This window comes from Crocuta crocuta, unplaced genomic scaffold (assembly GCF_008692635.1).
Source record: "Crocuta crocuta isolate KB4526 unplaced genomic scaffold, BGI_CrCroc_1.0 scaffold143, whole genome shotgun sequence".
Taxonomy (NCBI): domain Eukaryota; kingdom Metazoa; phylum Chordata; class Mammalia; order Carnivora; family Hyaenidae; genus Crocuta; species Crocuta crocuta.
The window spans coordinates 8,387,619-8,396,443 of NW_027529175.1; the positions used below are offsets into that span (position 1 = coordinate 8,387,619).

General features: G+C 51.4%; 1 long non-coding RNA gene across 2 annotated transcripts; it reads right to left on the reverse strand.

Moving 5' to 3' along the window:
• Window positions 1-1,995: 1,995 nt before the first annotated feature.
• LOC144226601 (uncharacterized) lies at window positions 1,996-6,926 on the reverse strand. Of its 2 annotated transcripts, none has more exons than XR_013333703.1 (2): window positions 6,537-6,926; window positions 1,996-6,189 (listed from the first exon to the last, which is right to left on the reverse strand). It is a non-coding gene; the product is annotated as an uncharacterized LOC144226601 (long non-coding RNA). The 2 variants fall into 2 exon arrangements; XR_013333702.1 differs by having other exon boundaries at window positions 1,996-6,244.
• Between the last annotated feature and the right edge of the window lie 1,899 nt (window positions 6,927-8,825).

Below are 8,825 nucleotides of genomic sequence, written 5' to 3' on the forward strand. Positions count from 1 at the left end.
CCCCACCGAACCAGGATCCATCTTTTCACACAGCTACCTGCCAGCTCTGGGCGGCCTGGGGGAATCATCCCTGCAGCACCAGCAGAATCAATTGGAAGCTCCAGTGGCACCAGATAAACAAAATAGACCAGAAGAGGAATGCAGGGCTCTAAAAACTAAATTATCATTGGAACTACAACCCATGAAAATAGGCCAGGATGTGCCTACACCTAAACAGGTTGACTGCCGACTAAAATAGGAGGTTTAAATAGGATTCAGAGTCTTCGAACATAATATCCAAGCTGTTTGGAATACAACTTTAAAAATCACTTGTCATACCAAGAACCAGGAAATTCATACTTGAAATAAAAAACAATTAACAGACACCAACAGTGAGATCAATCTGATGTTGGAATTGCCTCATGGGGACTGTAAAGCAGCCATCACAAAAATGCTTCAACAAATAATTATAAATTACGTAAAAACAAATGACAAAATACAAAATATTAGCAAAAAAAAAAAGGAAATTAGTGAACTGAAAAATACTGCATGGGCTCAATAGCATAATGGATATGACAGAAGAAAGATTCCATGAACTAGAAGACAGAACAATAGAAATTACCCAATCTGAACAACAGGGAGAAAATAGATTGAAAAACAACAACAAAGCCTCAGGAACCAGTGGGACTACATATATATACATATATAAACCTAACATTTGTATCATAGGAACCCAGAAAAAGAAGGGAAAGTGTAAAGCAGAAAAAATATCTGAAGAGCTAATGGCAGAAACTTTCCAAATTTGGTCAAGGACGTACACATTCAAGAAGCTGGGCGAATCCCAAAGGAGATAAACTCAAAGAAATCTGTGCTACACACGATAATCAAACTTCTGAAAACGAATGACAATGACTAAAATCCTGAAAGCAGAGAGAAACAGCACATTGCTGATAAGTGTAGAGGATCTGGCACAGCAGCGGCTTTTTCATCAGAAACCATGAAGCCCAGAGGTAGCACATTTCTCCAGGACTGAAAGGAAAGAGCTGTCACTGATGAATTCTATGTCAGGTGAAAACATGCTTCAGGAACAAAAGGAAAACAAAAACCTCAGACAAAGAAAACTAAAAAAAATTGACCCTCACAGAACTGCCTTTAAGAACACCTAAAGGAAATTCTCCAAACAGAAGAGAAATGATAAGAGAAGGGTCAGAACTTCAGAAAGGAAAGAACAATGGAATAAGTAAAATAGAGATAAATGTAGTAAATTATCCTTTTTATCATGAGTGTCTTAAATTATGTTGGATGGCGGAAACAAAACTTGTAACTATCTGATGTGGCACTAAATATATTCAGGAAATAATTTAGACAATTATATATTTTTAAGTGGGGATGGTAAAGGGAGCTAAGTGGAAGTAAGTTTTCTACATTTGAATCCAAATGCTAAAATGGAATCAACTGACTGTGATAACTTAAATGGGCACCCTATAATACCAAGAGAGCCCCTGAGACAGCTTTACAGAATGTTATGCTCAAAAGCACATAAACACATCAAAACAGAATCTAAACAATGTTTGCGTATCCCATAAGGCAAGAAAAGAGAGAGGAATGAGAGTGGATAAACAGAAAACAAATAATAAAATGGCAGACTTAAGCCCTGATATGTCAAAAAAAATAATGTAAATGGTCTAAAACATTGATTAAAACACAGACTGTCAGAGTGGATTAAAAAAAATTACAGCCCAACTCAGGCACCTGGCTGGCTGAGTCAGTAGAGCACACAACTCTCAATCTCGGGATCATGAGTTCAAGCCCATGTTGGTCGTGGAGCCTACTTAAAAAAAGTATAACTCAACTATATGCTATCTATAGGAAACTCACTCCACAACGCAGAGTACTAACCACTATACGATCACAGCGAGCGAGCTTAGGAAACTCACTCCAAACATAATAATGTAGGTAGGTTAAAAGTAAAAGAAGAAAAAAAAGATATAGAATGCAAATATTAGTAAAACTGTAGGAGTGGCCATGGTATATTATTTATTACATATTATAATATCATGTACATCATATGCTATATTATCAGGTATTTTACCATATATTAAAATTAGACAAACTAGACTTCAGAGCAAAGAAAATTACCGGGAACAGAAAGGAACATTATGTAAGATAAAGGGATTTATCCGGCTGGAAGACATAATGATTTTAAATAGGTATGCATCAAATAACAGAGTTTAAGAATACATAAAGCAAAATATTATAGAGTTAAAAGGAGAAATACCCATCTAAAATTATAATCAGGGGCTTCCATACCCCACTCTGAGCAGAACTATGAGACAGCAAGTGAACAAACATATAGAACTCTAAGCCACCAGACACCAATGGGATAGGGCAGTCCACCAAACAACAGAACACACATCTTTCTCAAGCGCTGGTGCAAGTGAGGGGTTCTATCCACAGCATGGAATGCCCCTGGGCAGTACAAAGGAACAAAGTATCAATATACGCAACAACGTGGATGGATCTCCAGGGAGTGGTGCTGAGCAAAACAGCCAATCCCAGAAGATCACTCACTATGTGGAGTACTAAAGTGACAAAAATTCTGGGAACACGGGACAGATTAGTGGCTCCCAGGGACAAGTGACAAGGCAGGGGCAGGAGGGAGGTGGTTATAAGACGGCAACACAGGCAATTCTTGTTGCAACTCTTCAGCATTTTAACTGTGGATCCACGAACCAACTTCTGTGGTAAAAATGTACAGAATCTGGGGCGCGTGGGCGGTTCAGTCCGCTAAGCCTCCGACTTCGGCTCAGGTCATGATCTCGAGGTCCATGAGTTTGAGCCCCGCATCGGACTCTGTGCTGACAGCTCAGAGCCTGGAGCCTGCTTCAGACTCTGTGTCTCCCTCTCTCTCTGATCCTCCCCTGCTTGTGCGGTCTGTATCACTCTGTCTCTCAAAAATAAATAAATGTTAAAAAATAAAAATAAAAGTACAGAATTTGATACATACATTAGGACAAGTAAAACTGGGGAAATTGGAGCAAAGTCGGTGAACCGTATCAGTGTCAATATCCTGGCTGAGATTCCCCCCGCTATCCTTTTAAAGAACGTCAGTTACCATTGGGTAAGTCCAGCTAACAAGGGGTCCTTCAGCATTATTTCCTGGAATTGCATAGGAGTCTGTAATTACCCCCATAAACTTTTCAATTAAAAAAATTCCACTGCTAAGAATGTTTTTTCACGAAGTAACTGGAGGGAGCTGCCAAGGTGTCAGAGCAGGCAGGTTTCTCCGAGAAGGTTCTGGACAGGGAGCTGGACACAGCTGGGCTGATTTCACACAGAAGTTGACGTTTTGTTAAGTGAAATCAGTAGACCAGAAAAGACTACACACAGCAAAATCTTTTCTGTTCTTTCGATCTGCAATCTTGTGTAAAAAAGCCTGGGCAAGATACACATTGAATTGTTTTCGAAGTTATCCTTTTGGGTTGGGATTGTAGAGTTCTCGCTTTTTCTTTATTTTCGTGTTGGCTGGATTGTTTATACCTGTAATGATTACGGTTGCTAGAGGAAATAAAGTATACCCAGTAAAACTTTAAATTTCAACTAAGTAATTTTTTAGTATGAAGATGTCCCATGCAACGTTTGTACTTGTATTTGCTAAATCTGGCAACCCTAGTAATGGCCATAAACTCCAAAGCCATTTCCACCTTGGAAGATAAAGCAGAGCCAGCTCCCTCAGGCTGGGTCCTCCATGCAGGAGGGCCAGGGCCAGCACATGCGTCCACCTGAGCCCCCTGCGCCGCACCCGTTCTTATCCAGGAGCCTCCTGGGTGCCTCGGCTCGCTCCAGCAGCAGCCACAGCTGTTCCCCTGGGATTATGTCACCATCCAGTCTTACCTTCTCTCTTCCTCCCCGGACCCTTGCCCACCCCAGCCTTAGGAGACCCTCAAGCCCCTTTCTGATCTGACCTCGTCCTGCTCGGCTCACCATTCACACAGGTGCCAGTTCCTGCCCCAGGGCCTTGGTGCTTGATGCGTCCTGCGCCCCCTAGGACCCCATGCCAGCTGCAAGGCCCCTCCTGGCAGGTGCTGCTGTAAGCTCCGCAGCTGCCGCCCCCGCAGCTCCTGCCTGCCCTGGCCCCTTGCCAATTCTGGGATTTCTCTCCTTTGGCCCCCACGGTGTCCGCTGGAGGCGGCAAGGCTCACCCCCGGGCCCATCACCTCAGCACCTCCCTGCACCCTGAGCGGTCTGACACTCATCCCCAATGCTCCTCCACCCTCCTCTTCTACACCCCAGGAAGGGGCCAAACTCCAGTGAAGGCCCCCCCAGCCACTTCCTCGTCCTCACTTTCCCAGCCAGCTGGTGTCTCCCTCCTCAGGGCCTCCACGTGGACAGGACCCGTCCGCCCTCGGAGCAGACGGAGGAGCAGGTCTGGAGGCCCGGGGGCTCCAGCGGGTACAACTCCTACCCTCCTGCTTCGCCCCGTCACGTCACCTGAGAGTGGGGAAAGGGAAGCCCCAAGGTCTCAGCGGCAGGGCTGGTGCTGGGGGCTGGGCAGCGGCCCTGGGCACATTGGGTCGCCTGCCCTGACATCGGCGATAGGCACCCGGGGCCGGTGTTCCTTACATACCTACTCTGTGCCCGGGGCTCCCGCACCTGCCCGTTTCCGGCCGCATCACTCCCCAGGCTGGCATCATGACATCAACGTCACCAAGACAAGAACCATTTGGCGCAGCTCTGAGGTTCCAGGGCTGCGTGGCAGGCTTTCTGGAAGCTCATCTACCCCCACAGGAAGGTCACTCCAGGCCATGATTCCCCGGAGGCAAACTGTGGGGACACCTTCACACATTTACGTTAGGGGCCTGGAGTCCTCTCGCCTCTAAGAGCACAGGGGTGATGAGAACACTTCACAGGTGGTGGCCACAGGGGCTTCCCCTTGCTGGTCCTGGGGGGCCCTGCAAACTCCATTCCAGCCTCCACCCCAGGAGGCCTGAGAGGTCCTGGGGAGAGCAGCCATGGAGACACCTGGACCCAGGGGGAGAGGCGGTATCCAGATGGGGGGCACCCGTGTGGGCGTCAATTCTGGAGTAGAGAGTTTTGGGGTTCAGCTGTGTCAGTGCCCAACTGCACCGTGGCAGCTGCAGCTCCCCGTCGCAGGCCAGGCTTGGTGTCCACCTGCCACCACCCCCCTCACCTCTTGACCCTGCCCTGGTCTTGCAGAGGGTGGAAAGTGCTCATCAAAGATTTATTACATGAATGGACACAGCTGTTCACTGCGGCCACCACACATCCTGACTCGCTGGGACAGCTCCAGTTTATGCTGGTGCTGGCTTCACGGTCAGTAGCACTCAACTTCACGGCCAGCGTGTCCCGCTCAGGCATTAAGTTACACGGCCGCTGTAGGTACTCAGTCATTCTAGGAAGGGTCCAAGTGAGCCACACCTGCTGACCTGCATGAGGGAGGGTGGACTTGGTAAGTCAGTCCCCCAGGGAAGAGTGACTGCCATTCCGAAAGGGGAACCTTTCATGTCCACACCTAGCTTGGCTCCTGGGAGTCGTGGGGACTCAGTCAACATCTTCTGCCACGACGCAGGACCTGCTTGGTCTTCTCCTGCTGGGCGTCACACATGGTGCAAATGACAAAGGCCCTATGCTCTCAGAGTGTGAACTGTACTCAGGGGGGCCGCCGGAGGCCGGGAGGCAGGGGAGGGACAGACGTGCCTCACAGAGAACGGTCAGAGAGAGCCTCCCTAGTACGGTGACATTTGGGCGAAGATATGAAGAGGTGAGGGGCGGGGTAGCCCCAATTGAGGAAAAGCATTCCAGTCGGAGGGAACAGGCAGCGCCAAGGCCCTGAGGTGAGGCACAGAGGACAGTGTGGCTGGAGCCAAGTCAGGGAGGGAGGGCAGTGCGGGCCTGCTCACCGCGACTGTAAGAACTCTGGCTTTCAGTGAGACAGTCGCCCGAGGGTGTCAGCAGACAGGTGACCACAGCAGGGCGGAAGCAGAATGGAGTTCATTCATCCAGAGCAGGAGTCCACCACTTTTTCTGCAAAGGGCTAGAGAGCAAATATTCCTGGCTGTTGCCGTCACGTGTCCGTTTCGCCTCCTGAACTTGGCCTGTGCGTTGGGAAGGCTGCCGCCGGCCGGGCGTGAGCCAGCGCACTGGCTGTGCTCCAGGACGACTCCGTCAGGACACCGACGTTTCAATCTCCTGTAATGTCCACACGTCATGAAATATCATTCTTATTTTGATTTTGCTCCAACCACTGACAAGTGAGAAAACATTCTTAGCTCCGAGACCATAAAAACGAAACCCAGCAAACCAAGCGGGCGGCTGGCCGGATTTGGACGGTGGCCACACTCTGCGCGCTGCCCCCTGCGCTCCACAAGCGTCCAGCAGGGCTCTGCCGGGCGGCGAGGACACACAGACAACGGTCCGCAGCCCTTGGGGCCTGGTGAGAAGCAGGCGCCGGGCCGCGCTCAGTCACGGAGGTCAAGCCCCGGCCGGAGCGGAAGGAGCCGGCGGGGAGGGCGCGGCGGGGCGCCGGGCCTACTCACCTCATCGGTTAGCCTCGTAAAGTGCACGCTTGTCTCACGTCCGCACGACGCAAGCTGCGGCCTCCAACAAAGTACATTCAGTGGGCGCGACCTGTGTGGAAACGGCACATCCCACGTGCAGGGCGCACCCACCCCGGGGCCGGCCCAGGGGAGGGCGCCGCCCGGGGGGGTCTCGCCCGGACCCCGCAGGGCTTGTTTTAATCCCTGTGCTGCAGTGAGTGGGCCGCGCGTGGAAGCGCCTTATCGTCTTAAGACTTAAGGGCTTAGACGCACGGCCACGAAGCCGCGGCAGCCCTCGCAGCCCCGCGCACGACGGGAGACGCTCCGCGCGGCTCCAGGGTAAGGCGAGCCCCGGGCCCCGCGGGCAGCTCTGCCCCGCGCCCCCCGCAGGTGGNCGCTCGAGACGCGTTTTCCGGACGGCAGGATTTTGTTGACAAAACACCTTAAGTGGTAGAAAGTTGGTGCGGGGTACGGGGCCGGGGTGCTGGGCGCGTCTTCTCCCCGGCACTTTGGCCCCCGCCGCCACGGCGAGTTGCCCTACAAATCGCATTTGGGATTTTTTTTTTCTCGGTGTTGCTCGTCTTCAGGGGTATTTCCAGGAAGAGACGGTCGCCGTCTCCGTGTCTGAGGAGGCGCGTGCTTGCGGAGCCCTCGGTCGTCGCGTCCCGGCCCCGCCGCCCCACCTTCATCAGTAAGGTGGGAATCCAACGGCAAAGCGGAATTCCACACGGCTTCCGGTGGTAGTGGTTGGTCTGGACCCGGGCTCGGTCGTGTGTGTCTGTCCCGCAGCGCCCGCGGCCCCCTCGCGCCCCGGCGGGTTCGGGGTGACGTTCGGGGGACCCCGCGCGCCTCGCTGGAAGCGGTCTCCGCCAGCATTGGGACTGGCTTCTGTTGGCATTCTCCTCTTTGTGAAAAAGGGAAGTTATTTGTTTTGAAGTTAGCTCTGACCAAATAGAGGGCATGGTTTTAAAAAAAAAAAAATCCTCTTCAGGCTTTTCTACGGCCAGGTCGTTAAGGCAAGGGCATCCTGGTGACTTTTCACGAGAAATGTTAATATTTGTCGCTTTGTCTGTATCGTGGTGATAAAATGAAGAGGCCTGGAAGGAGTTAGTTGGAGTTTTTCAAAAAGTACTTTGAATAAGCCAGATTTCACTTACAAATTTATTTTGGTCACACTCAACAAAGTTTCCTTTCGAGCTCACAGGAGCTAAACTTCAGGGCTTCCCTCGGGGTTGGTGCCCCTCCCTGTGCTCACCCCCCCCCCCCCAAACGGGGCATGTCCGCTTCCCATTTTCTCCCACAAGATCTAGCGGGAGGTAAGAGTTCTGAGCATCTGCAGGAAGTTTCGTGGGACACAGTTAGCCTCCTGTATGGGAAGGGAGCTTGGACTCCGTCTACCTGACAGGTGATCACTTGACAGCTACCCCTGACCCCTTCCCGACACCGCTTTTTCTGGTTATTCCTGGTAAATTTTTTTTTTTAAATTTTTATTTATTTCTAGGAGAGAGAGAGAGAGAGACAGCGTGAATAGGGGAGGGTCAGAGAGAGAGGGAGTCACAGACTGAAACAGTCTCCAGGCTCTGAGCTGGCAGTCAGCACAGAGCCGACGCGGGGCTCAAACCCACGAACCGCGAGATCATGACCTGAGCGAAAGTCGGATGCTTAACCGACTAAGCCACCCAGGCGCCCCTGTTCTCTATTTTTTTTTTTTTAATTTTTAAATGTTTTATTTCTGAGAGAGAGACAGCGTGAGCAGGGGAGGGTCAGAGAGAGAGGGAGACACAGAATCCGAAGCAGCTCCAGGCTCTGGGCTGTCAGCACAGAGCCTGACACGGGGCTCAAACCCATGATCCGTGAGATCGTGACCTGAGCCGAAGTCGGACGCTTAACTGACTGAGCCCCCAGGCGCCCCAGAACTCTGTTCTCTAATGTCACTATGTGCAAGTAAGGAGGTTTGTACAAGACACAGGCTGCAGAAGCAATGTCCCAACGCCTTGGAGGAAGATTTAAAGTAGGTTGTTGGAGTAGCTCATGGGATTCCGAGTCTGCGGTGCAGCTGACACGCGGTGTTCGCTGAGCGAGGTAGTGCGTGGACCTGCGATCCGGGCCCCGTCCGGCGCAGAGTGTGGAGACCAAGCAGGTCAGGGGGGCATAGAGCCGGAGTGGGGGTCGTGGCCAGTGCAGACCCCTCCGCACCTTGGGTCGCGGTGTCGCCGGCTCCTGCAGTCTCCGCACTCTGGTCTGACGCGCTCCCTCGCAGTGACGGCCGCCGTGTGAGAGGCAGGAAGC